Here is a 27813-nt window from a genome sequence, read left to right on the forward strand (position 1 = left end):
TTAATACTGAGCAGTCGCTTTTTGTTATTACCTTATCTCATACTTCCTTCAATATTTCAGAAAGGTGTCTACCTATATTGAATACAGATGCCATTTGGAGATATTCAAGGAAATGTGAGGCAGCTAAAGTATACTGAGACCAAAGTAGCACACCAGTTTATTTAAAATTTAGATCTAAATTTAAATAAACTGATGAGTTAAACAGAAAAGCATTTTGCTCCCTAAAAATCTTTACTTGATCCACAAACTTATACACACACACACACACACACACACACATATAGTATTTATTAATCTTTTTTCTACTCATCGGCCCCCTCATGTTCCATCATTTCTTTCTTGGTTTACCTGGATTAAATGATCATTGGTTTAAGGAAACAAGCCACAGAGGCACAATGTTAGACCATGGTATCCTTGGGTAGATGATGTAAGATTGCTTGAACAGCAACATCCAAGTCTTTGAGATTTCATGGGCAAACCTGAGAGCTAGGAGGCAATTTGAAGCTAGGTCCTTGGGATATCACAGAGTGGGACTCTGCAGTGTCACAGAGTTAAGGGAAATCAATGTTTAGGAGGAAAAGTGGATGTGCCTCAGGGCCAGCTGATTGTAGAAAAAGACATAAGGAGAACACCATAGCCAGATAGTGTGATAAAATGTCAACTTGCCTGACTGCCTTGCCAATTTTAAATCATTCTTTTTCTCCATATTCTGCCCTGATGGTGCCTTTTTGTCCTAAGTACAGTTTATACAAGACAATCAAATGTTGTGGCATTCATATTAATTTAAGAGTGATCCATAGATTTTCATGATTGGCGCAACCAAAGGCTTTGCTATAATCTATAAAGCACAGGCTGATTTTCATCTGAAATTCTCTGGTGTGTTCCATTATCCAAGATATGTTTGCAATATGATCTCTAGTGCCTCCTCCCTTCCTAAACCCAGCTTGGACAACTGGAATTTCCTGCTTCCCATATGCTAAATCTTTGTTGTAAAATTTTGAGCTTCACTTTGCTTGAATGGGAGATTAATGCAATGGTCTGATGGTTACGGCAATCTCTAGTGTCCCCTTTCTTGAGGACTGGAATGTATGTAGTTTGCAGTCATTATTTTATTTTCCCTATTTGATGAAAGATTTTAGTTAAAATTTGAGTGGAGACCGTCTCTGTAGTTTGAAACTGCTCTGTTGGTATGCTATTAGTTCTTGGTGATTGATTTCTCCCATGTGTTTTGAATAGAGCTTCCACTTCACTTTCTAAAATTGTGGGTTCATCTTCAGATGGTTCTGTCTCGAATGAATCTGCCATTTTTTATCTTTCTTATAGTTCTTCGATGTATTGTCCCCATCATCTTTTTATTTCTTCTTGATCATGTACTGGTCATACAGCATCTGCACTTTTGTTTTAAATTTTCGTTTGATTTTTTGGATCTTGTGGAAAATGTCTCTCATTCTACCTTTTTTGTTGTCATCTTTTATTTCTCTGCATTAATTATTATACTAGTTCTCTTTGTTCCCACACACAAGACACTGAACAGTTGAGTTCAGGATTCTGGCCCTATTTCTGTCACCTTTTGCTTTTACTTATCACCTGTCTTTTAACTGTTTAAAGAGTTTCATCTGTCATCCAATAAGGCTTCTCTTTCCTTTTGGCTGCTGATACTGTCTTTTTGCATTCTTCTCTGTCAGTGTCTTTGGCTTTAGTCCAGAGTTCTTCTGGCTCCTAGTCAGTTAGGTTTAATAGTGCAAATCTATTTTTTACATGGCCTTTAAATTCTTCAGGGATGTTTTTCAGGTTTTATTTTAGCATGATGATTGATTTAGAGTTGTTCTTTAGTTTTAATCATAGTTCATGATCTGTGCCAGAATCTGTTTTTGATCTTGTTTTTGCAGAGAGAAAGGAGCTTCTCTGTCTTCTGCTTCCAGTTATATAGTCAGTTTGATTTCTGCATTGGCCCTCAGGTGATGTTCATGCATGCAGTCATCTCTTTGGTTGCCTAATGAATATGTTTACGATGAACAAACTGTTGGCCTCATAGAATTCAATCAGTCACTCTCTTGCTTCATTTCTTGATCCTAGGCTAACATCTCCAACAATGTTTGGTTCTATTCCATTTCCTACTTTTGGATTCTGATTGTCCATGATTGCCCAGATGTTCTGTTTTGGTGTATTATTAATTTCCTCCTGGACTCCAGCATAGAATCTTTCAGGTTGTTCTCCTTCTGCCTCTGTGGTTAGAAATTTTCCCTTCACCTCTGAGCATGTTAGTAGCTGAATGTCCTTCTGGCGTGAGTCCAATTGCATCATTAAACACAGTACTCTCCTTATTTGTCCTCTGCTCTTCCCCAGTAGCTGGTTGAATTTCTTCCAATCTGGGAACCTCCAGACATTATCTCTTGCTTTGCTTTGGATTGTCTCATCTGAAGGATTTCATGGGGAAAGACTTCCATAAGTGGTTTGTTGGTGGCTCTCTCTGTGCAGTTCTAACAAGCATTAAGTATCATGTCACTGCCATAGTCTCTCAGACACTGCCAGTGTCACACACACACATATGCTACTGCTGCCCAGTAGCTATATGGTACTTTTAGTCTGGCTCTTCAAGAAAAGCCTGTCTGGCATGGGAGACTCTACCAGTAGCACAGCTTCTGTCACAGCCTCTGATGGGAATACTACTACCACACACTTCTGCTGCTCTCATTACCCAACTAACCCCCCAGGATTCACTCATCTATGAGGGGGCCACTAGCATAAGACTGTGGAAAACTTTGGCGAGAGAATTATTGCAACTTTCAGGATCCCCCAGGCAGGATCCCAAAAAAGACCCCCCCAAGATACTGGGGGCTTCTGGGAATCGTATTGCAAATAAGGTATTTCCCCAAGTCTTGGAAGGGAACCAGCAGGGGCCCTTGCTAAACCTTGAACAGACCCTAAGACAGACTTTCTCAGCTGTGGCATCTCAGTTGACGTCTAGACCCCCAATTCTCCTCTGTATTCCGGGTTGAAAGGCAGCCTTTTTTCTACAGGTCTGGCTTATTCCAGATTGTTTCTCAACATCAAAAAATCTAAAGCCCTCCTCCAATCATTTTGGTTTCCTTTTGGAAATTCATATAAGTATGACTCTGCTGACATTTCTGCTGAACACCCAGCCATCCCTAGATGTGTGGTCATATGCCTCTGTAGGGTACCAGGTTGAGGAAAGCAACTTTGAATGAGTATAGGCTCCCACCAGGATGTCATAACCATGTGTGAGCAATGGCAGAGAATGCCATTGCTACCAGTGGCATCACTAAGGGGCTGCGGGATGTGTGGACTGCACCAGGTGATACCCTAAGAGAAGGTGACACTACTGTTCCTCAAATAGCTATGACTTTGAAGACACAGGCTGTGGAATTCGCCTGTGTTCTATTAAAATGCTGAAGGGATGGGGTGAGGGGGGGCGAGACTCAGTGGGAGGAGAAGGGAGAGACACCAAGTATTTTTTTTAAACAAATAAAATTTCAAATTAAAAAAACAATACTTTTAAATAGAAATTTAAAAAATCTTTAAAAACATCACATTTTACCACATTTTCACTTTAAGCACATGAAATTATGTATATGTAAATACATTAAGGCTGTGTATATACTATTGTAATTTAAAAGTATAATTTAAATTGTGCTAGTTGTTTATGTCACCATGACTGCTATTATACTCAATAATTTATGGAATTACAACTTATGAGTAACATTAGCTCAAAAAACATTACTAAGGATTCTGTATGGTGTGGTATAGGAGGAGGTCAATAGGGGATGACACCATGAATTACTGCACCAGATGACATCAACCCTAATGATGCCAATGATTGCTCCTTTATGTAAAGAAATGCAAAGCCACTAGGACTTAAAGCATGCAGCCTCCCAATTGCAGAGCCAGTAAATCTCTGCCCCGTGACAGTTCCTGCCAAGATTAGAAAGACCCCTTGTCCATTTGATAACTGGAGATAACCCAGTGGACTCCCAAGGAAGATTAGTACTTTGGGACAGACCCTGATCTCTACAAAGCCACAGAAAAGCCTGAAAAACAGCCATGAGATGTAATTGGTGGGGGCAGAACTGGAACTTTATTGCTAGCAGAAGATATTAATCTAACTGCACAAGCTCATGTAAAGGTTGCATTACATTTAGGAGGAAACAAATAGTTCCTTTCAGAAACACAAAACAAATTCAAATATTTACTCCTGGCAAAGAACACTTAGGACCACATCTTTTTTACATTTGCATTGCTGGTTTGCACTGTTTCTGCTGGAGTGGCAGCCAGTGGCTTACTGGGGCAGTGAATCTACTCTGGGATTTAGTGTGAATTTTATATACAAACAACCCAAGGTGCCAACCCTATTTTTGGTGGGGTAGAAAGTTTCAGCACCATGGGTAGCTCCTTTAAAGTTCAGAGTGAATTTTGGGTTGGTTCCACTACCACCCTGATGTCCTACACACTTTTGTTGTCGTGTGCCTTCAAGTCATTTCTGACTTATGGTAACCCTAAGGTGAACCTATCATGGAGTTTTCTTGGCATGTTTCTTCAGGGTGGTGAGGTGCCATTGCCATCCTTTGAGGCTGAGAGAGTGTGGGTTACCATGGCTGAGTGGGGATTTGAACACTGGCCTCCAGAGTCTTAGTCCAATATTCAAACCAGCCCAGTTTGAATAGGGCTGCCAGTGGAATCTACAAGAACGATGAAGCTCCTGTGAATGGCAGCCTTGCACTGAGCTCTCTATACCTGCCAACATTTCACAGATTCAAACCCAGAGACGTGGCCAAACAATATCAGAGTAAGGTCATGATGGCAAAAGTTATTCATAAAAAAAGAATACACAAGGAAAGGCTGCAGCAATTTGCATTTGCCTGAACCTCCAGGAAAAGGCAAGACTCTTCCCCCCTCCAGTCCATGCTAAGTTAATTATTGGTCGCATACAGACAGACCAAAAAAAGCTGCTTCGTGTCACTTTGGAGGTATGCTGTTTAAATGATGCATGCATCCTAAGAGTCTGGAAGCTGTTCCAAAGACACTCCAGTCCTGAGCATTTAAACAGCATACCTCCAAAGTGACACGAAGCAGCTTTATTTTGGTCTGTCTGTACGGGGCCCGCTAAGTCTTTTTGCGCTTTGAACTCAGTTTGCACCAACTGAAGTAAGCTGAGGAGTAAGAGAGGAATTGAGAGGAGGAGGGAGAAACTGAGTCCTTTTAAAAGTGGCTAGGAAAAGTGGTATGACAGGATTAATCGGGACTGTCCCTGCCAGAGACAATTAGAGGATATGGCTCTGCTCCATCCCTCCACCCCACCACTGAACATATTCAGGGTCCTGACATCATTATATGTGTTTATGCTGAGTGGTAGATTTGTTTATGCCCAAGGAGGTTTCTATGGGTGTAGCTAAGATTCTGAAGTCGATGCCCGATACTAATTCATCCAAAAGAAAACCACCGTGGTCCCCTAATAACAACAGACACTATTTTAGCTCTCTGTAATGATGGATTAATAACTGGAGTAGGATAACACCTATTAAGAAACAGGTTGACCATCTTTGCAATATTGTATTTTGATGCATGCCATTTGTTCCTGATATATGTCATGGATGGATATGGTCATACTCTTACATGATGATGTTTATGTAACATTATATTATCTCATATTATTCTACATTCTACTGTATACCTTTTTTTGTCTAATAGTGTCTATCCCTAACTCATGCCAGACATTGAATCTGGAGTAAACTCTGACTGGCTGCAAAGGCACATGGTAAAGAATTACTTACTCCAAAGTAAACCAATTAAGGCTTACTCAGACCACAATAAGAATTGCACCATTAAACTCAGGGCTGAACAGACAGGCCAAAATAAAGCTGCTTCAGGTCACTTTAGAGGTATGCTGTTTAAATGCTGTATGCGTCCTAAGAGGACAGAAGCCCTGCCAAAGCTATGCTCCAGTCCTAAGGACTGGAGCGCTGCTTTGGCGCAGCTTCTGGCCTTTTACGATGCATGTGTCATTTAAACAGCATACCTCCAAAGTGGCCCAAAGCAGCTTTATTTTGGCCTGTCTGTCTGGGCCCTCACTTAGGCAGAGCCCTTCCTGTGTTGTTCGGTTTCATTAAGCTAATTTAAGCAGTCTAATTAGCTGCATATTATTATTCATTATGTGGACATGGGATATGTAGATTTTTATAAGGATACTCTTTTTTATATTTATGTTTATCGTCATTGTTTCTTTTTTAACTACATTAAATTGCTACAGCCTGTGGCTAACACAATAAAATTGCATTCAGTTCAGTCACAAATGGAAATTAGAATGCCCACTTCACCCTTGTCTCTCTCTCTCTCACACACACATACATACACACAGAGAGACACTGAAAAAAATATGTGTGAAATTGCCTCCTTCATCCTAGTGCCACCCAGATGAGTTGGAATAAAAACCCACAACATCTCCCTCTAACATGGCCATGTGGATGAGGATGATGGGAATTAAAGTCTGGCACATCTGGAGAGTGTCAGTTTATAGGGGAGATGGAGCAGAATCTAACGTTTTAACATTGTCTGTGACTTCAGTAGGGCAGTTAGAGGTTATACAAGGTGAGGGGGGTAGCTTACTCATCCCTGTGAATGTGTCCTTAGACAAAGATGATTCATCTGACAGAGGCCTTTCATGTCAGGACTAGAAAGATAAATGAAGGAAGGAAGAAAACATTACGTGGTTCAAAATTCTCAAAGAAGTGACCTCTTTAGCCCATCCCTAGGAATATATATAGAGGCAGACAGATCCCTTGGGTATGCAGAGTTGTCATCTATACACAGGCCGAGACACACTGCATTTCCCTGTGGTCTTTCTGTGCAGCAAAGTCCAGTTGGTGACAAGGTTGCAAGCACCCACCACAACATTGTCCCTATGCATTGTGCTTCACCTCTCCCAGTAGGCCTGACCAGCACTCCAGCATACCCTCCAATTGTCCCAGTTTGGCAGGGACAGTCCCCATTAATCCTCTGTCATGCCACTTTTTCAGTTGCTTTAAAAATGTCCCATTTTCTCTCTTCGTCCTCAACCTACTTCCATTTGAGCAAAAGGAGTTTGCACTCTGTTGACTCAGTAGGAGGGAGAAAAGAGAGAGAGGGCAAAGGAGTCTCAGCCTTCCCAGGAGGCTCAGACAAAACAAAACTGCTGCAGCCTCTCATTGGTTCACATTCTTCCCAAATAGTAACTTTTGTTATCTTGGCCACTCTCTTGATGTTACTTAGCCACACACATGTCTATTTTGTTTGTGAAATATTGGAAGGGATGCTCCAGTATCTCTGGGCTGGACCACGGGCACATTTGTATAGCATTTATTAAAATATTTATGTCATCTCGCTTGCTCACTTGCTCGCTTGCTCTCTGTGTCCCTATGTGCAAAGATTCAGGGTAGTATACAATAACATCAATGCTAACATTTTAAAACAATTTAAAACAGAAAGTAATTTAAATGAATAGACATATTAAACCGGGGTGCTAATTGTGGAAGACTTGGAGGCTGCATAGGTTCCCTAGGTGACCTTGGATGGCTACAACAACACTACTCCTACTGTACCCATCTCTGGAAAAAAAGTCAAAACTTTTTTTGTCCCCAAATGCCATCTAGGGAGCATAGGAGGCATTTTTGCAATGTTTTGGAGTCTGCCTAGGAGGGCCCTTTTTAACAACTGGAAGAGAGCTGAACTCGGATCCTGGCCTCAAAATGTGATGGGAATACCTTCCATGCCACTAAGACATCATTTTGGAGTGCCTCCCCCCCAAAAAAAATGGTCCAGGAGGACTGCATGCAGCACACACACACACACACACACACACACACACACCCAACCCTTATTAAAGAATCTGACATGTTTTAAGAACAATATAAGTGCAGGTTAAAAATGTGAAGCCAGTTTAGCAATATGCACATGTGCAGGTTTGGATTAAATTAAGTATCCTCAAAGTCTCTTGAAAAAAAGACTTGTTTTTACAGTACTTCAAGCCAGAACAACAGCAGCTTTGACACCAATCAGACCTCAAAGGTGGGGGTATTCAATAATTTAGATGCCACAGCAGAGATGGCCCTCTCCCACATCATCCTACAGAAGTTTCTGTTGTCATCAACATTTCCATGTTACTTTTGTATAACTGAGAAAAAAGTGCAGTCATTTTTAGCAGCCTACCATATATACTCAACTATAAGTCAACCTCATGTATAAGTCATGGGCAGATTTTGGGGCCAAAATTAGTAATTTTGTTATGACCTGTGGACAGGTCGAGGGTAAAACCTAGAGGTGTGTAATAAAGGATCTAAAGGAAGAAGCGAAGGAAAACAATGTCAAAGAACTTACAAAAATTCCAGCAGGCATAACTATTTATGTTCAAACTAAAGGCCGGATGGATGAGAAAGTAAAGGGGGTTCAGTGCTTCCAGGACAGATGACACTCTTGCCTTTCACCAGGGGAGGTTTCTTATTTTACCAAAGTTAAAGTACAATTCTTATATTGATAGGTTCAACTCAGGTTTTTGGGATCAATTTTTTACTAAAATTTCTAGACTTATGCATGACTGTATACAGTATATCTTTCATATTCTCACACTGGCCACATTTCCGCACTACACTCTTATAGTGCTGCTATTCCAAATTTACTGCTCTGGCAAAAATGCAAAATCCTGTTGCATTTTGGGATTTGCAGTTTAGGGAAAGGCATTTAGAATTGACCATGACTGCATGAAAGACTTTCAAATGACATCATGCAAATCCCATCATTGTCCTGTAATTGTCTCGTCACTGAAGCGGCATTGTCCAGCATTTTTCATTAATGGGAGTTTGCGTTAATGCAGTGCCGCTTCAATGACGGGACAATAGCACTGCAATCTGAAAGCCTTTCATGTGATCGCAGTCAAAGATGGGATAAAGACAGGGGAGTGATTCTGTCCCATGTGCTAATCTCCTTGGTTTGTGTGGACAGTTCCAGTATCTTCCATCACTATGACCACCACTGCTCTGTGCCAGATTTATGAAAAACTAAGCTACAGCTTTAGGCCCCAGAAGATGAGAGGGCTCTAAATATAAAAATGTATGGCTAAGAAGTCGTGTTATCACAATAAACGTTTTTGTAATACTATGGGACCTCCTAAAATTGATATACTTAGGTCCTAAGAATGTCTTAATCCAACCCTACTGCTGCCGTCCCACACTGTTAACCAGGCCCAAATGCACCATAACTCAGTCACTTGCACAGCATTTGCCTTTCATAGCAATTCTACATTTTGCTCATCTGGATTAGCAGTGGAGTTTATCTGATAAGGGGGGAGGGGATTTTTATCAGCTACTAGGATGGAGTCCTAGCCAAATAACTTTGAGAGGTAGGTAACTATGGAAAAGCCCAGTGTACAATATAGAATGCCATAATCTTTATTATAAGAGCAAATAACATGTTTATGGGAGGGGATATGTGCACTGAAATGAATTAACATGTTACCTCTGAGGCAGGCATAAGTTACCAGGCACAGATGGAACAACAACTATACTTCCTACCCACTCTCAAGAATATAATTCCCCAGACCAAAATAGTATAGAAAATTATTCTAAACTATGGGAATGAAGGAAAAACTAACTAACTGATAGGGTTATACTTGGCACAAGCAGTTTGTACGGTGAATGGCTGCCATTTTGGAGGGCTGGAACAAAATAAGCATACAGATGGTTAGGAAGAGGTAGGCCGGACACAAATGGGCCTCATAAACTAATTGATTAGATGGATGGAAATCAGAATAAACATCTGTGCAATGCTCTCAGTGATGTTTCCCTATTAGTTTATGAATCTAGTTTGTTATAATAAAAAAGTAGTTTTCATACTGTGTATCCTGAATGAACTGTTAGCTTGTCATAAAAAAGAAGTCCAGGATAGTATTCTACATCAGCTACTTAGTTAAATATACTTAACTACAGGTTGAGTCTCTCTTATCCGAAATGTTTGAAAGCAGAAGTGTTTTGGATTTCGGAGGTTTTTTTGGTTTTTGGAATATCTGCATATACATAAGGAACTATCTTGGAAATGGAAGCCAAGTCTAAATATGAAATTCATTTATGTTTCATATACACCTTATACACATAGCCTGAAGATAATTTTATACACAATATTTTTAATAATTTTGTGCATGAAACAAAAGTTTGTGTATGTTGAACCATCAGAAAGCAAAAGCATCCCTACCTCAGCCACCTGTGTGGACGATTTTGGAGTATTTTGGATTTTGCATAGACTCAACTATGTACACATAACTAAGAAACCTCCCTGTCCTGATCCCCCACATGCATACACACACAAAACTGACAGAAATGCCATTCATCTATGTTCCGATCATCAGCAGAATGGATCTTCTTCTCTCCATGCAACTGACACCCAGTAAAGTAGGTGGGATTACAATTGTGGTAATAGCATGATAGGTAACTGTTCCACATTCACATTCACTGTTCAGTCATGATTGTGACACTATTGCCACAATTGTAACTCACACACACACCTACTTTACTTGGTGTCGGCTGCATGGGTTGAAGGAGGTCTATTCTGCCAGCTACTGGAGCACGAGTGAATGATATTTCTGTGAGGTTTGGAGGAATCAGGACAGGAGAGGTTACTCAGTATACATATCTAAGTAGCGGATATAGAATACAAGCCCTAGTAAATAATCATAGACTTCTGTGAGCCCAAACTAACTGTCGACATTGAAAGCTGTCTACTGTTTCTCTGCATGTTCACTGCTCTGGTCATTGCATTCTTCAACTAAAGATGGATCTGCATCTCATTGGATCAAGCCATTACTTACCAATACAGCCAATAGAGAAGTGGACCAGAACTGGTCACTGCTCAGTCCCTAGTGTCTCCACAGAGTGTTGGAGAAGACTCCTGCCTGAAGCCCTAGAGAGCCATTGTCAGTCACCATAGTAGAGAAGACTGAACTAGGTGGCTCAAGGGCCTACCTCAGCATAAGGCAGATTCCTATGTTCCTAACTCTCAGGAGCCAATGATGATGGATGGGGCTGTGTATGCATCTTAAATTCTCCAGTCGACTTATAGTGATCCCTTGAATTTCATAGGGTTTCCTTAGGCAAGGAATCCTCAGAGGTGGTTTTATGAGTTCCCTCCTCTGAAATATAGCCTACAACATCTGGTATTTGTTGGCGGTCTCCCACCAAGTACTAACAAGAACTGACCCTGCTTAGCTTCCAAAATCAAATGGGATCTATGTCTTTAAAGAGGCTGCCACTGTATCTCGAGATGAGTCATTGCACTGTGATTGCCTCTCTCCAGTTTGGAGAGGTGCTTAGAATGATTCATGCAGAACCTGAGGGTGGTAAATGACTACTCTTGCAAATTAGAAAGTACTCACCTTCACCCCCATAAAAGACAAAGTGTGACTTTGATTTTAATTCGGGGGGCGGAGGCGGAGAATGTTCCACAGTTTTCTAAATTTTTGGAAACACTGTAACAAATAAGCCTGAACCCACTGCTTTTTGTGTATTCTTTTAAAAAAGAACATTCTGCAAATGGACATAGGATCAACAAACTGTAGTGCACACAAAAAGCAAAAGAAACCATGCAGGCCATGTTTTAATTTTGCAAGTCCAAAAAAAATCCATATTAGTATTTAGCTCAAAGAATCACTTGTGTTAAATAGGAAGCCATTTATGAAGAGTGCACAACCCATGTTATTTCTACAATGGTCCCAAGAGGGTGCTACAGAAGAATGTTTCTAGCCGAATCCTATCACAGATCCACAGCTCACTTATACGCCTTAGACTACAGCCCAATTAGGTGTTCAGATTTCAGAGTGCAAATGTGCCCAGAATAATGGGGATGAACTAATGCTGGCCAGAGAGAACCAGAGCCTTCTAGAGAGATAAGTAAGGAATTTAATCTTTGCAAACTTCAGTAAGGCTCACCTGATCCACTCCTCCTGAAATAATTTGCAAATACAAATGTAGTTACCTGGCACCAATCATAGCTTCCCAATATTCTATGGCATCATTTCCTGCTTTGTAAAAGGAATTATTAACATTCAGTTTTTAACAGCACATTTTGAGAGAAAATAAGTTTGGAAATGAAATTTTAAATACATATGGCTTGCAAAGATTTGGGTGTTTTTTAAAAACAACAACAGCAGCAACTCAAGATTAATTCAAGGACCAGCAGAACAGATAAAGGGGAACACCTGAAAAACTCGCACTGATGCAGGGCGACTCCTATACCGATCCCTAGTTTTATAGTAGGGATGAGGAAACATTCCAGATGTTTAGGACATCAAATCCCACCAGCTCCAGACAGCATAGCCAACAACGCTAAGAAATTATGGGTGATGTACCCAAAACATCTCGAGGGCTGAGCGTTCCCCATGATTGTTCTAGAAAGCAAAGTTCCAGTATTGCACATCTGAGAGAAGAAAACTAACTGGAGAAGAGACGGTTAAGAAGTGATATGATGGCCCTGTTTAAATATTTGCATTGGTGTCATATTGAGGAGGGAGCAAGCTTGTTTTCTGTAGCTCCAGAGAATAAGAGGACATGGAACAATGGATGCAAGCTACAGAAAAGAGATTCCACCTCAACATTAGGAAGAACTTCCTGACAGTAAAAACTGTTTGACGGTGGAACAAACTGTTTGACAGTGGAACAAACTCCCTCGGAGTGTAGTGGCCTTGCTTCTCCCTCTGGGGCCACAAAGAACCCAGCCTCCCTCCTGACTTCTCAGACTGGCAGCATTCTGCAGTACTTTACAGCACTTGTTGACTATCTTTTGATGTCACTTCCTGTTTAAATGCCTAATCATTATGGTTCACAGTAACCCTTTAATGCTTGGTTACTATTAAAACCCATATTGTACATTTTCCTTGTGACTCTATATCCCAACAATGCTGGATGGTTCCTCTGGTTTCTTCCAACTCTGTAAGATTCTATGATTCTTTCTGAAACTGAATCAACACAGGATGAGATCAGGAAACCTCGTGCCCTCTTTCACACCAACAAAGGAGATGCGGAAGCTTTCTGGCACCATTCCCCCCTCCGGCTACACATATTCAAAACCAATCAATTAGGAAGAGTTCCAGAGCTCTATGAAGGAGTTATACGAATCCCCGAACTTGCCAAGTGCACCTTCCAGAGCTAAGATCTATGCACCTCATCCTCCTCCCCCCGCCCCCTGTTGCCCATCATGTTTGTTCAACTAAAAGGAAAGATTGTTCTGCACTTTGATGATTACTAAGCCCCAGTCTCTGCAGCGCCAGGGCTGTGTCGGGGAAGAAAGGATGCAATTTGTCTTGGGGAGTGGCACTTGATCAATTCAATTTCAAAACTCTAATTATATCAACAAAGGCCTCTACATGACGCCGCTGGCTGGGATTCAAGTTTTTGTTTATTTATTTCCATGCACATCCAAGAAGTTCTCCCTTTTTGTCCTTTCTAAGACTGGCAGGAAGAAATGAGGTCAGGTTTGAGGTGCATCAACATAATGGTGGGGGGTGAAGGGGAGGAAGAAGGAAAGGAAGGTTGCTGGGGGCTGTAAATACAGATGGGATGAAGTGTGAACAGAGCAGGAATAAATTCCAGGGGAGATTTGCAGGTGCAGATTTTAAGGGCAGCAGTGATGGGAAGGGGAAGGGCTGAAACAGGGTCACCGAGCACATTTGCCCAGGCATACCTGCTATTTGATTACTGCAATATCTATCCATCACTTGCATGAGTGAATGGTCCATCACAGATTGAGCCCCCAGTAAGCAGAAGTCTCACATGACATTTTAAATGGTGAGCATTCACACATTCATCTGTCAGTAATGTTCAGTACTGGGTGGCCTGTCACCTTCCTGAAGATACAGACTACAGGTGCCATCATCTACCCTCTGTGGCTGTGCTGGCTTTGGCTGCTGGAAGTTGACATCCAAGAAGATCTGGGGAGCCATGGCTGATCACTGCAGTACAGAGAAAAGAAACCATGAACATCAGGGATGCAATTGTGCAGCCCTCCAGATGTTAATGCACTGCATCTTCCAGCATGCTCACCACTGGCTTTGTTGGCTAGGGAGATGCAACACAGCAACATCTTGAGAGTGATAGTATCCCACCCCAATGTACAAGCATATGTGAAGTGCGCTAGATTTCACATAATAGAGTAACTGGGCATGGAAGGCACTGTGGACAGTGTTCAGTTTGAACAGGTTAACCAGGTCTTGGCCTTAGAACCTGATCTGACTAACAGTATTAATCTTTGAGACCAGGTTTATTATGAAAAGTTATGCCTTTGGGTGCATACAGAGTACCTTTCCCCTCAGCTATACAGAACTGTTACAGCTAACTCTCACATACTAGGATTTCACCACAATAATTGTCCAATTTACTAGATATGAACTCAGGTACTACTGGGATGTGCTTTATTTTCCTTTTTTGGGGGGTGTCTTTTTTGGGGGGGGGTTTACCCCTTGGAGCCTCTTCTCCTTTTCCCTTTTATCCCCCCCCCCCCCCCATTTTAAGTTTAACACTGACCGTTGACTGAAACTGAGAACGCTGTCAGAGTTGAGAGAAAGTTGAAATTTTTAAAAAATCTTGGTCTTGTTTGCAAAGGGATATACATTTCACATGAAAGGTAGAGGAAAGAGCCCAAGAAGAGAAGTGTAGATTGAATAGAAATAGCAATATCTAAATATATAGATGACATGCAAAACCATATTATCTGTGGAATAAGAGGGAGCAAACTGTGACCTCTCAACCATTTTTTAGGAATCTGGGACTGGGAATCTGAGGCACCAGCAAAAGGCCATCAATGGACCCAATCACTTCTGTCTACTAGTACTCAGTTTTTCCAACTGTTGGCTATTCCCCAAGCCCATTCCATGAGATTTTGTTTCCTGAGAGTTGAAAATGGTAACCTCTCCCCATCCAAGCCAAGGTACATAGTGCCCAACACCAGACAATCCATTTTGACCCATTAAAAACAGACAATGCTCCTATCCTTCCCTTTCCCCTCCCCACTCCTCATAGAAAAAATATGAACAAATTACATGAAATAACTAACATTTTTCTGCTCTTCAATCGGCTAACTCAGGTGGCTGCCTCCCTCTGCCTCAAGGTATTGCTGGGCTCTGTCCACCTCCTACTCTAACACATACCTGTTGCGATGTGATCATGAAAGATGTAGAGAGATAAGACAAAAAGCCTTTTAAAAAAACACTTTTCCCAATCTGCAATTGTTTCTCCATCCACTCCCACCGAAATGGGGTTAAAAAGGCAAGGAATAAAACCAGAGATCAGAGACATCAGTTAGAGTAGTGGGACTCCACTGTTACTGACCACACTTGAGCAATCCCTGATGAGCACTTATATTTCTGGATTATTACCAGGTATAAAAAGTAATCAGAACAAAGGATCTTTATGGGCACGTCTTGTTGGTATCTACCTTCAAGTTGACTCTAAGGGCTGCTTTCACACTGCAGAATTAATGCAGTTTGACACTCCATCCTATGGGATCCTGGGATTTGTAGTAGTAGTAGTAGTAGTAGTAGTAATAGTTTTTATTTCATTCCTGCCCCTCCTCAAGGCTGGAGGCAGAGATCAGCATGTTAAAACACAAAACACAATTAAAAACACATAAACCCACAGTTAAAATACAATACTATAAAATCATTAAAATGCACTCAATTATACACAAATCATACACTAATTAAAAAGTCATGATTTAAAATTGACTGGATAGGCATCTGGAAGAGATCCATCTTTAATGGTGTTTTAAATGCAGTCAGTATTGTCAGCTGCCGTATCTCCTCTTGCAGGCCATTCCACAGTCTGGGGGCAGCAGACAAAAAAGTCCTCTGGGAAACTGTGGCCATTCTAGTCCTGGCCAGTTGGAGCAAACATTTCCCAGAGAACTGGGGCATACAGAGCGGATTGTACTGGAGAAAATGATCCTGTAGGTAACCTAGACCCAAACCATGTAGGGCGTTAAAGGTAATAAGCAACACTTTGTACTTTGCCCAGAAAATAATTTGTAGTTTGTTGTGGTGCCAGAGCAATCTGACAGAGAAGGCTAACTAGAAATCACAAAACTACAAATCTCGAGATTCCATAGGCTGGAGCCATGGCAATTAAAGTAGTGTCAAACTGCAGGAATGTACATGCATCCTAGGGTTTTCTTGGGAACATTTTTTTCAGTAGCCACTGACTTTCGTTTAAGGCTGAGAGAGTGTGACTTGCCCAAGGTCACCCAGTGGGTTTCCACAGCTGAGCAGAGATTGGTCTCCTGAAGTCCCAGTCCAACACCCAAACTGCTACCCTCCTCTAGCTCTCTTACACTCACTGCTTTCATGCTTTTGTAAAAAAATGCATACACTGCTTTCCTGGAATTTCACCTGAAATATATTCAGTAGCCAGCCTTTGAATCTAGTCATGAATCTTTCTATATATGCACTCTCTTCCAAATAAACATCTGAAATGTTGCCAGAAGCTCCTTACCTCCAGAATTAAATACTCTTTTCCCTTCCCAGGCTGAGACCTAATTCTCAGGATGCTTTCACATGGGAGACAAACATCATTAAAACATGATTAAAACATGGTAATAGCGCAATCAAGAGGAAGATGATCAGACCCCTACACGCTTCTCCCATTCATGTCCCATGCGTAAACTGTAATGTACATGTCATTTATCCAGCAGTAGATTGTATGAGGCTGCTATGTAAGGGGTCACTACTGATTGATGATTGTCATAGACAGAGAGGCGGGATATAAATACATTTATTATTATTATTATTATTATTATTATTATTATTATTATTATTATTATTATTATTTTATGATGTGGTAATCCTGTATTTGGACTGTATCACTTCAGATTATGAATGGGATTCACATGACTGAACATCCATCCACATCAAGTCCACATTCAGAACTCCCCCCACCACCACCAAGTGTTACAGCTTCCATTGGTTGTTGTTGTTGTGTGTCTTCAAGTTGTTTTTGACTTATGGTGACCCTAAGGCAAACTTATCATGGGGTTTTCTTGGCAAGGTTTGTTCAGAAGAGATTTGCCAATGCCATCCTCTGAGGGTGAGTGAGGGTCACTTGCCCAAGGTCACCCAGCTGGTTTCATGGCTGAGCTGGGAATCAAAGCCTGGTCTCCAGAGCTGCAATCCAATGCTCAAACCACTACAGAGCTTCCATACACACCCTAAAAACTCATATACTCACAAAATATTTTTTCAAAAATTCTCATGCAAGTTCCTCTCTCCTATCACCCCAAATGTCTAACTGAGGCATGTTGCCTTTATTCACATCTCCAACACATGTACACACATATACACATTTTACATCACCATTACATGAAGCCAAACATTTTGACCAGAAATAGCTTCTGGTCACTGTTCTCACCTGGTCTGGCCTGAGGCAGGGGCCAGCTCTATCATGGAAGCCAGCATGGTGTAGGGTTTTGAGTGTTGGACTACAGCTCTGCAGATCAAGGTTTGATTCCCTGCTCAGCCATGGAAAACCAGTGGGTGAGCTTGGGCAAGTCGCACACTCTCAACCTCAGAAAACCCCATGATAGGGTCACTTTAGGGTCACCAAAAGTCAGAAATAATTTGAAGGCCCACAACAATAACAACAACAAAAACATGGCCCACTAAGAGAGTAGAGGTGGGGATGAAAAATGATCCTTACCCATGGACAGTTGCCCACTCCTGATCTATATAAGGAAAACAACAGGAAACTAAAGGTCAGGAAAAAGTAGGGAAATAAGTGCACACAGTATACACACACACTTATATATGAGCACAGACATCCCAGGCTCAGGTTAGCCACTTTAGCAACAACTCAGTGCAGGTAACCTCATCTACTCATGAATATGTCTGGAAATTTTAGTCAAAAAATTGACCCCCAAATCCTTGGCCAACTTATCCATGGGTCAATGTATACAAAGTACATAAGTATATGTATATAAGTACAGTCCGTCCTTCCTTTACACGGGGGAGCCATTGCACGCTGCCCCTTTTCCCAGTGCGTCTTTCACTGTATATACCTATACAACTATTGTACAGAATCATCCTCTTCTCTGAGAGTAGAGCTGTGAAAAGCAAGAACATAGTCTGTCCTGGGAGCACTTGAAAGAAGTACTGACCCCGTCTACTCTCTCATCCATCCAGCCTTTACAGGGAGCACCAACAGTTATGCCTTCTGGAATTTGTAAGTTCTTCAGCATTGTTTTCCTTTGCTTCATCCTTTGCATCCTTTGTTACATGCTCCTAGGTTTTACTCTTGACTTATCCATAGGTCCATAATTTTGGCCCCAAAACCTGTCCTCAACTTATACATGAGGTCAACTTATAGTTGAGTATATACAGTAGTTTCTCTGGTCCAGGGAGAATCCATCTCACCCTCCCCAACCAAAGGGCACCAGGCTGGAGAGAAGGGAGTGGGAAACATTGGCTTTGAGGGCCATGAGAAGAAATGGAAAGAAAACAGAATCCACACCTGGGGACGGACACAAGCTGCCAGCCAGTATTTAGGCATGAGTTGAACATGATGACCTTGCCTGGCATGGTGCCTGGTTCTATCCCTTGTTGGCACATGTCCACCTGTGATGTGCATATTAACAGATGATCCTCGGTGTACCCCAGCGACAGGAACAGGCACGGCACATGCTCCTGCTACCGCTATGTTATCAGTGCCTCCTACCCCCCTCTCCCTCATCCCATTGTAAATACCCATTAAGAGATATTATCCGGTGGCTACGTAGAATATTAAAAAAAACTAATTAGAGCTACATTTAAAGCCAAACTGGGCCTCTGTTCCTTGCTCATATAATAGTTTAACAGCCCTCCTTTCAGGCACACATTCTGTCAATCTACAAATCTTTTGTTAAGAGTAAATGGATACAAATAGCTGTTTTCCATATGCACAGCAACATCTGTTACTGCCAGGAAAATTTGCATGGCTAAATGTAATTTGCGTATTATGTCATTTATCAAAAAAAGAGGGGGGTTGGGAAGGGGGAAGAAAAGAGATCAAATGCTGATGAGACAAACAGAAGGAGAAAATAATGTCCAGAGAAAGAGGGTGCTCCCAGCTATCCCTTTGCAGCTCCCTCACAGACTGCAATAGCAGAAGCACGACTAACTGTGAGTCACTGGTGCAAAGAACAGAAGAAACAAAAGAGCAAATTTGGAGATGGGTTTACACACTGCATGACTATGGGACTGAACAATGACTTGTGGGGAGGATTTCTAAATTACACTGACCATGCGCTCGCTCTCTATGCATGTTCTTTCTGCCGATTATGGGGAAATCTGTCTATATGTATTCATACCAGATTTGTACCTGGATGGGAGACTGCCAATGAATACCAGGTGCTGTAGTAGGCTATATTTCAGAGGAAAGAACTGGCAAAACCACCTCTGAGTATTCTTTACCTTAAGAAAACCCTGTGAAATCCATGGGGCTACGATAGTCCACAGGCAACATGAAGGCACACACACGTGCTCATATGCACACAGCCTGAATGACCCAAAGGCTGATCTTGGAAACTAAGGGGTGCTGGATCAGGGCTGTGACAACTGCACACTGCAGCTCCAATCTGGCCTTTCCAGGGCACTTTTTGCACCCTGGAAAGGGAGTGATAGCACCATGACTTTAAGGCATTCCTTTGGTGCTGCATCATGTGGATAGAGGCCCGTTACAAACAGGCACCCTAGCATGGACTCAGTCCGTACTGTATTAGAAAGGGGCATCTCTTCCAGATGCCCCTAACCCTAGTACGGACTGAGTCCGTATGAAATGGCGGCGGCCGTTCCACATGGCCGCCGCCATCTTAACGTAGCAGACGCGCTGTGTCCGCACGTCGCACCCCAGAAATGACGCCGTGAGTGTGCGCTTCAGCACTTGCAGCGTCTCTTCCGGGGCGCAGAAAGGAGCGCGATTTTCGCGCTCCTTCTTTGCAGCATCCGGGAACCGCTTCGTTTGGCTGCTGCGGTTCCTGGACGCTGCAACTGGCGGCGGCAGCAGACCACCGCTTTTCGGCGGTCTGTAACCCACCGCAGTGCCAGAGGAGCTTCATGATGCCACGCACTGTGTGGAGTGGCATGCAGCATCATAGCATCCTGGGGGCGGAGTCAGGGCGTGTGCCATGTGGACACCACACCCTGACTCTTGCCCCAGGCCAGTCTTAATTGCCAGTATGCACAGGGCCTAAGTTGGGCCATCCTTCCTTAGTTCTTAGATGGGAGACAACTAGCAAATATCAGGTGCTGTAAGTTATATTTCAGAGGAAGGAACTGACAAAACCAGCTCTGGGCATTCCTTGCCCAAGAAAACCCTATGAAATTCATGGGTTGCCATAAGTCAACAGGCAACTGAAAGGCACACGTGTGTACACACACACACACACACACCCCTAAGCTGGCCTAAATATTCTAAAGGCACTAGATCCTATCTAACCTTGGAAGCTAAGCAGGGTCAGACCTGGTTAATACTTGGATGGAAGACTGACAAAGTGGGCTATATTTTATAAGAAGGAACTGACAAAACCACCTGAGTATTCCTTGCCCAAGAAAATGCCATGAAATTCATGGGGTCTTCATAAGTTGACAGGCAACTTCAAGACACACACACACACACACACACCAATCCTACTTAATGAAGAGTATAAAGCCAAACTCCTCTGGGTCATTATTCCCCTGACTTTGTTCAGAATGTGGGCAGGCACATTGCTAGCTCACCCGCATCCCTGCTATTGTTTTCTCCATGCACGTTCTTTTCTGCAGGTGAGACATTCCTGTTCACATGGAGCCCCATCATGCAAGCAAGAATCAGGGGGAATCAGGGCTTTTGTTCATGTGGAAAGACGTTTCCAAACAGCAACCTCTGGTTTTCAGATGCATGGAAAAAAATGACCATGGCAGGGAATGGGGCTAGGTTTTCTCATGCTTGCATGTTGAAGAAGACAAGGCAAACAACATCTCAATAGCCCTCAAGTGTACAGTCATATCTGAGTTGAATGAATGTACCCTATGATTGTGTCAATGAACAAATGAATGAATGAAACAGTGAGTAAAATGTGGTCCCTTTTTTACCATAAGGCACTGATACAGGAGATTGCAAGAAGAATATTATTTCATCTGATTATTTTTATTTGTAAGGGGATTCCAAAGGAAAGTAGAAAATGTGAAAGAAAAAGAAATGAAGAAAAGTGCAGGGGGAGAGCATAAATGAAATGCACCAAATGAAGAATACCATGAAGGACATAACTGCAGCCAATCTCTTCATACAGCTGCATTCACCCAGTAGCAGTTCTGAGGCCAGAACCAAACAGGCTGAGGCCCACAGCTGCACTGCAGCCCCAGGCTCACCTGCCTTGCCGGTGGAGTGGGATTGATTGGGGAGAAGCCAGAGATCAGCTTGGTCTACCAATATTCACATACATAATGGAAGCACATAAGATCATCATTCTGATATCTTAGGGCAAAGCAACTGTAAGGTGGCTAACTGCACAAAGGAGAAAGAATGCTGTACAAATGCAAGTACAAATCAGTCATTTATTTGGAATACACAGTACATCCCCATACTTTCTAATATTTCACAGATGAAAAGCTGGAAATATGGGCCCAAGCAACATCAGAGTATGGTCAAGATGGCAAAAGTGAGGACAAATAGAGAAACTGGGAGCAGTTTGCTTTTGCCTGAACCTAACAGGAAAGGGCGAGACTCTGATCTCCCCTTCTTTCCTCCCTGCTGAATTGGTAGAGTGCAACCTACTTTTGCACTTTGAATTCAGTTTGTAGCAGCTGAGGTAAGGCAAGGTAAAAGAGACAATGGGAGGAGGAGAGAGAAACAGTGGCATTTTAAAAGTAGCTAAATAGTGGAAAGTTGTAGTTGTTAACTGCCATCAGGTCAACTTCAGCTTATGGCGACCCCATGAATGAGAGATCTCCTAGTCACCCTAGCATCAACAGCCCTGCTCAGGTCTTGCAGACTCAGAGCTGTGGCTTCCTTGATTGAGTCTATCCATCTGGAATGCAGTCTTCCTCTTCTCCTACTGCCGTCTAACCTTTTAAGCATTATTGTCTTTTGTAGTACAAAAACCTCAGTTGAGTGATCTTGGCTTCTTGGGTGAGCTAAGGCTTGACTTGCTCTAGGACACATTTATTTGTCTTTTTAGCAGTCCATGGTATCTGCAAAACCCTTCTCCAGTACCAAACTGCAAATGAGTTGATTTTTTTCCTGTCATGTTTCTTCACTACCTAGTTTTCACAACCATACACAGAAACTGGAAATATGATGTCATGGGCAATCCTAACTTTACTATTCAGTGATATATTTTTATATTTTGGGATCTTGCTTATTCCTTCATAGCTGCCCTTCCAAGTCCTGGCCTTCTTCTGATTTCTTGACTAGTCTCCATTCCAATTAATGACTGAGCCAAGGTATGGAAAATCAGTCAGCTCTTGCACACTGCAGAAATAAATCATCCTGTGAAATCCTGGGATTTGTAGTTTGGTGAGGTATTCAGCTTGATCTGTCAGACAGTTCTGGTTCCTCATTGTTGTTAACTGCCCTTGAGTCAACCCCAATTTATGGCAACCCTGTCAGTAAGACATCTCCTAACACCGCTATCCTCCACTGCTCTGCTTAGCTTCTATAGATTTAGGCCTGTGGCCTCTCTAAGTAATTCTATCCATCTGGTGGGTGGTCTTCCTCTTTCTCTTCTACCTTCTACCTTTCTTTGTACTATTGTCTTTTCTAATGAGCCATGCCTTTCCATGATGTGGCAAAAGTACACAGCCTCAATTTAGTCATCTTGGCTTCCAGGAAGAGCTCAGGTTTAATCTGTTCAAGGTTCAATTGTTTGTCTTTGGAGCCATCCACAGTATCCTCAGCACTTTTCTTCAGCACCTCATCTCAAATGAGTTGATTTTCTTCTTATCCACTTTCTTCACTGTCCAGCTCTCTCACCTATACATAGTGATTGGGAATACAATGGATTGAATGAATCTAACTTCCATGCTTAATTGTATATCTTTACACTTTAGGATCTTGCCTAGTTCTTTCATAGCTGCTCTTCCTATATCTAGTCTCCATTTCTTGACTGCAGTCTCCTTTCTGATCAATGTTTGATCAAAGGTATGGAAAATCTTAACTGTTTAGATTTCCTCTGTCTGGGTTGAATTTATGTGGATTTATGTAGATCAACCATTGTTTATAGATTATAGATTATATAAGATTATAAACTTTGCTATAATCTGTGATGTACTCCAGTGTATGTTTGTAGTATGATCTCTTGTGCCTCTTCCTTTTCTGGACCCAGCTTGGATATCTGGCATTTCTCGCTCCATATATAATAAGTGTTTATTATAGAATTTTGAACATCACTTTGCTTCCATGGGGGAATTAATGTGATGGTCATGTGGTTACTGCATTCCTGGTGTCTCATTTCTCAGGGTTTGGATATATATTAAGCGTTTCCAATCTGAGGACCATTGTTTTGTTTTCCATATTTGTTGACAGATTTTAATTAGAACTAGAGTAGATTCTGTCTCAGTAGCCTGAAGCAGGTCTTGGTATGCAGCTGTTCCTGGTGATTTATTTCTCCCAAGTCCTTTGAGTGCAGCTTCCACTTCATTTTCTAAAATTGGAGGTTCATCTTCATACGGTTCTTCCTTGAATGAATCTGTCACTTTCATCTCTTATATAGTTTCCCCATGTATTGTTTCCATTGTCTTTTTATTTCTATTTAGTCATGTAATGTGTTTTCCTTCCAGTTGCAAACCATTCCCACTCTTGGTTTAAATCTCTCTTTGACTTCTCAGATCTTGTGGAAGAGTTCTCTTTTTCTTCCTTCTTTTTTTTTTTTTTTTTTTTGGTCACCTTTTATTTATCTGCATTGATTATTATAGTGGAATGACAAAAGACTAACTGGGACTGTCCCAGCTCAAACTGGGGCAGTTGGAAGGCAGTCATACCTCCAGTAACACTACTTGGAAATGAACACTGTTCAGCTACATTTTGTCCGATACACTGTATTATTGTCAGACACAATCCATAAATACTATTAAAACCATCATTTTGTTGTCACACCAGCAGCCAATCCAGTATGCTGGTACTTTCTTTCCCTCCTTTCTCCCCTTCTGCCCTTAGCACAACCTGGAAAACTAGAGAGGATCTCTGCCCCCTCAAAGCATATTTTGAGAGTGCATGGAGGACTGCAATAGGGAGGAAGCATCATCCCCATCTGTACAATATCATAGCACTTTTGCAGTATACATTTCTTATGATTTAGCCTTCCCAGCACATCCACAAGCAACATGAAGCTGAGAGCTAGTGAGTTGCTTGGGGCATCAGATGGGCTTCATGATGAGTGAAAGAGGGATGTGATCTTTGATAATGAAATGGAATAGTCTGTCTACTTCACTTCACTGGTTATGATAACCTCTGACTTTGTTCCCTTCTACACTTTGATCCCATCCCAGAGCTGACAGCTGAACCCAAGAGGTTCGAAATAGCCTGAGACAATTTGGTGGCTTCCTGAGGTTTGGGTCTTTTTTTACATCTAAAAGGTGTTTCATTTGGTGGTAAAAATAGATTAACAAATGGAAATTTTGTTTTAAAAAGATTAAGAACTTTGAAATGTTTACATTTAATTGGTTACATAAACAGTCCCACAGGTTCTTCCAAAGTACTGTAGTTACTGTTACTACTGCAGTTTTTAAAAATTCTTTATTCCCATACTGTTTCTCAAAAGAGTTTAAGTAGTTGTTGTTATTGCAGAGTCGAAGGCTTTCATGGCCGGCATCCATAGTTTTTTGTGGGTTTTTTGGGCTATGTGGCCATGTTCTAGCAGAATTTCTTCCTGACATTTCACCAGCATCTGTTGTTGTTATTTTTTAAAATAAAACCTGAATGCTGCAACTATTGGTTTGTGGTACAAAACAGTCTCCTTCTGTCCACCTCATAATTATGTCAGCATTCCCAACAGAACATGAACTATCAGCATGCGCCAGAACCATATGATGGATTTCATGAATCATTTAGTGCAGCCACACACCCCATAACTTTGTTGTTCTTGTTCTTGTTGTGTGATGGTGGTGCGTCTTCAAGTTGTTTCCAGTCTATGGCAAACCTATCATGGGGTTTTATTGGCAAGATTTATTCAGAGGGGTTTGCCATGGCCATCATCTGAGGATCAGAAAGTACGACTTGTCCAAGGTCACCCAAGATTTCCATTGCCATGCAGGTATTCAAACCCTGGTCTCCAGAAGAGTAGTCCAAAGCTCAAACCACTACACCACACTGGCTCTTCACCCCAAACTAAGACATTACATACACACTGCAAAAGGAATGAAGCGGTCTCTTAATATGGTTGTAATATAACTTAGCTATACCATTGTTACTATGTAAAGGAGTCCATTTCAAGTTTCTAGTTATTTGTAATGGCCCAGTGTGGTATAATGGTTTGGGCATTGGACTAGGATGAGAGACCAGGGTTCAAGTCCATGGAATGGATTTGGCCATGGAAATCCACTGGGTGACCTCAGGCAAGTCACATTCTCTCAGCCTCAAAGGATGGCAATGGCAAATCCCCTCTGAAGAAATTTGCCAATAAAACCCTATGATTGGTTTGCTTAGGGTCACCATAAGTCAGAAATGTCTCAAAGGCACACACACAACAAAGTTATTTACAACCACTTGCTGTCAAACTCTGCCCAAGATGCGTGCATCACTCTGTCTGATGTTAGGTCTGACCTTGTAGGACTAATAATACATTCACCACTTTTCTGACTACTCCAATCAGATTCTGCTGTAGGGACGACAACAGCATTTGGCATTTGGGGGCCAGTGCCAAGGCTCCAGCAGCCTAGCAGAGCCCATTGCTGAGACCTGCTCTCAAACTTTCTTAATGTTTGTGAGAGAAGGTGGCACTCCAGAAAGCACCAGACAGCTGAATCTAGCCTTTTCAATTTCCAACACTATCTAGAGTTCCATTTGTGCAATTCAGAGAATGGACACTCTATCCATTTGGATGACAATTCCCAGAATCTCCCATCCAGCCTTTGCCTGGGGGATTCTCTCTGAATTGTCACCCAAAAAGGTAATGTTTCCAAGCATGGTTATGCTAGCTGGGAGATTCTGTGTCATTCCAAGCTTTGGTTCAATACCATTTCAATACCCAAACTGGGGGAAATAGTCAAGTATCCTTTTGCTCCAGAACCAACATGATGTACAGTCAGCCCTTCTTATACACGGATTTTTTATACACAGATTCGAGCATACACTGTTTGAAAATGTTTCAAAAAAGTATAAATTTCAAATATCAAACCTTGATTTCCCATTTTTATAAGGGACGCCATTTTGCTATGTCATTATATTTAATGGGATTTGAGCGTACATGGATTTTGTTATACACAGGGGATCTTGGAATGAAACCTGAGCATATAACAAGGGTCCACTGTAGTGGTTTGAGTGTTGGACTATGACTTCAGGGTTCGATTCCCCTCTCAACCACTGGTTGACCTTGGGCAAGTCACACACTCTTAGCCCCAGAAAACCTCATGATGGGGTCACCTAAGGGTCTCCATAAGTCAGAAATGACTTGAAGGCACACAACAACAACAGCATCTCTTTGCTCCCATTGTCTCTCTGACCACCAAGTCCCCAAAATAAAAATATACATTTATCTTCTACATGACCTAGGGGGATGTAAAAGACTAAGAATCTTGTGCTGTTATTGTTGTTGATGTTGTTCATGTGGAAGATGACCAGATGTCCTAAGCACAAAAGAAGACAAGGCACCATGAAATGTAGGGCATTCAAGAAAAATGCAGGGCGCTGCAAAATAAAATCTATACACACTAATATAAACAAAAATTCATGCTTCTTAGTTATGTTCAGAATGGAGGACATTTTTGAATTCCTCCTGGACAAAAGGCTGAAATGTAGGACATGTCCTGGAAAAGGAGGACGTTTGGTCACCTTGTGTTTGTGTTGTTGTTGCTTGACTGTATCTTCAAGAGGCTGAAAGACCAATCCACAGAATTTCTCCATGCTCTAACTGCTAGATGCTGCAGTCCTTACCCGCAACAGCAAGCCTGCTGTTAACTATAACTAAGGAAAGGTTTATTTCCATCCATGCAGTGAGGTGGAAGAAAAGAAACACACACACACATCACAGATCACATATATAAGCAACGCAGGTTGATGGCCCCATCAGTTATAAATGTCACCCCCGCCTAGTGTGAAATGTAGGGACCCAGCAGCAAACATACCTGCTTTTTGTTTGTATGAAAAATAAATTGATTGCAGGCTGGCATATGGTGGGGAAACGTGCATTTTGTCGGCCTTGGCAAATATCCCCAGCTCAGCCCTGCAAGGGGTAGGCAGAAGTGGTTATCAAAACTGTAGATATCTGAAGGCTGGCATGAGTAACCGTCTTCACAACTGACTTCTCTAGCACTATGAAAACGAGGCACAGATCCCAGCTACTTGTCACCTTACTCACAGTGAAAGTAGCATGACAACCATAACATAATGTACCTTGGCTCTTACACTGAGAGATGTTTGTTCAGGGAAGTGCATTTCTTGCCTTTTCTTTCCTTCCCCATTAGGAAAAACAAATGAGAAAATGAACTGCAAGACAACGATTAAAACATTAACAACTTGAAAGGGATTTAGCAGGCTGTGGTTCCAATTTCTAATCTAAACACACACTGTGGTAGGATTTATGGAACATTTATGGCTCCCATTCAGGACCAATCCTCACGTTAAGCTTTGA

Source organism: Sceloporus occidentalis, unplaced genomic scaffold (genome assembly GCF_023333645.1).
Source record: "Sceloporus occidentalis isolate IW3139 unplaced genomic scaffold, rSceOcc1.0.p SCAF_1, whole genome shotgun sequence".
In the NCBI taxonomy this organism is placed as follows: Eukaryota; Metazoa; Chordata; class Lepidosauria; order Squamata; family Phrynosomatidae; genus Sceloporus; species Sceloporus occidentalis.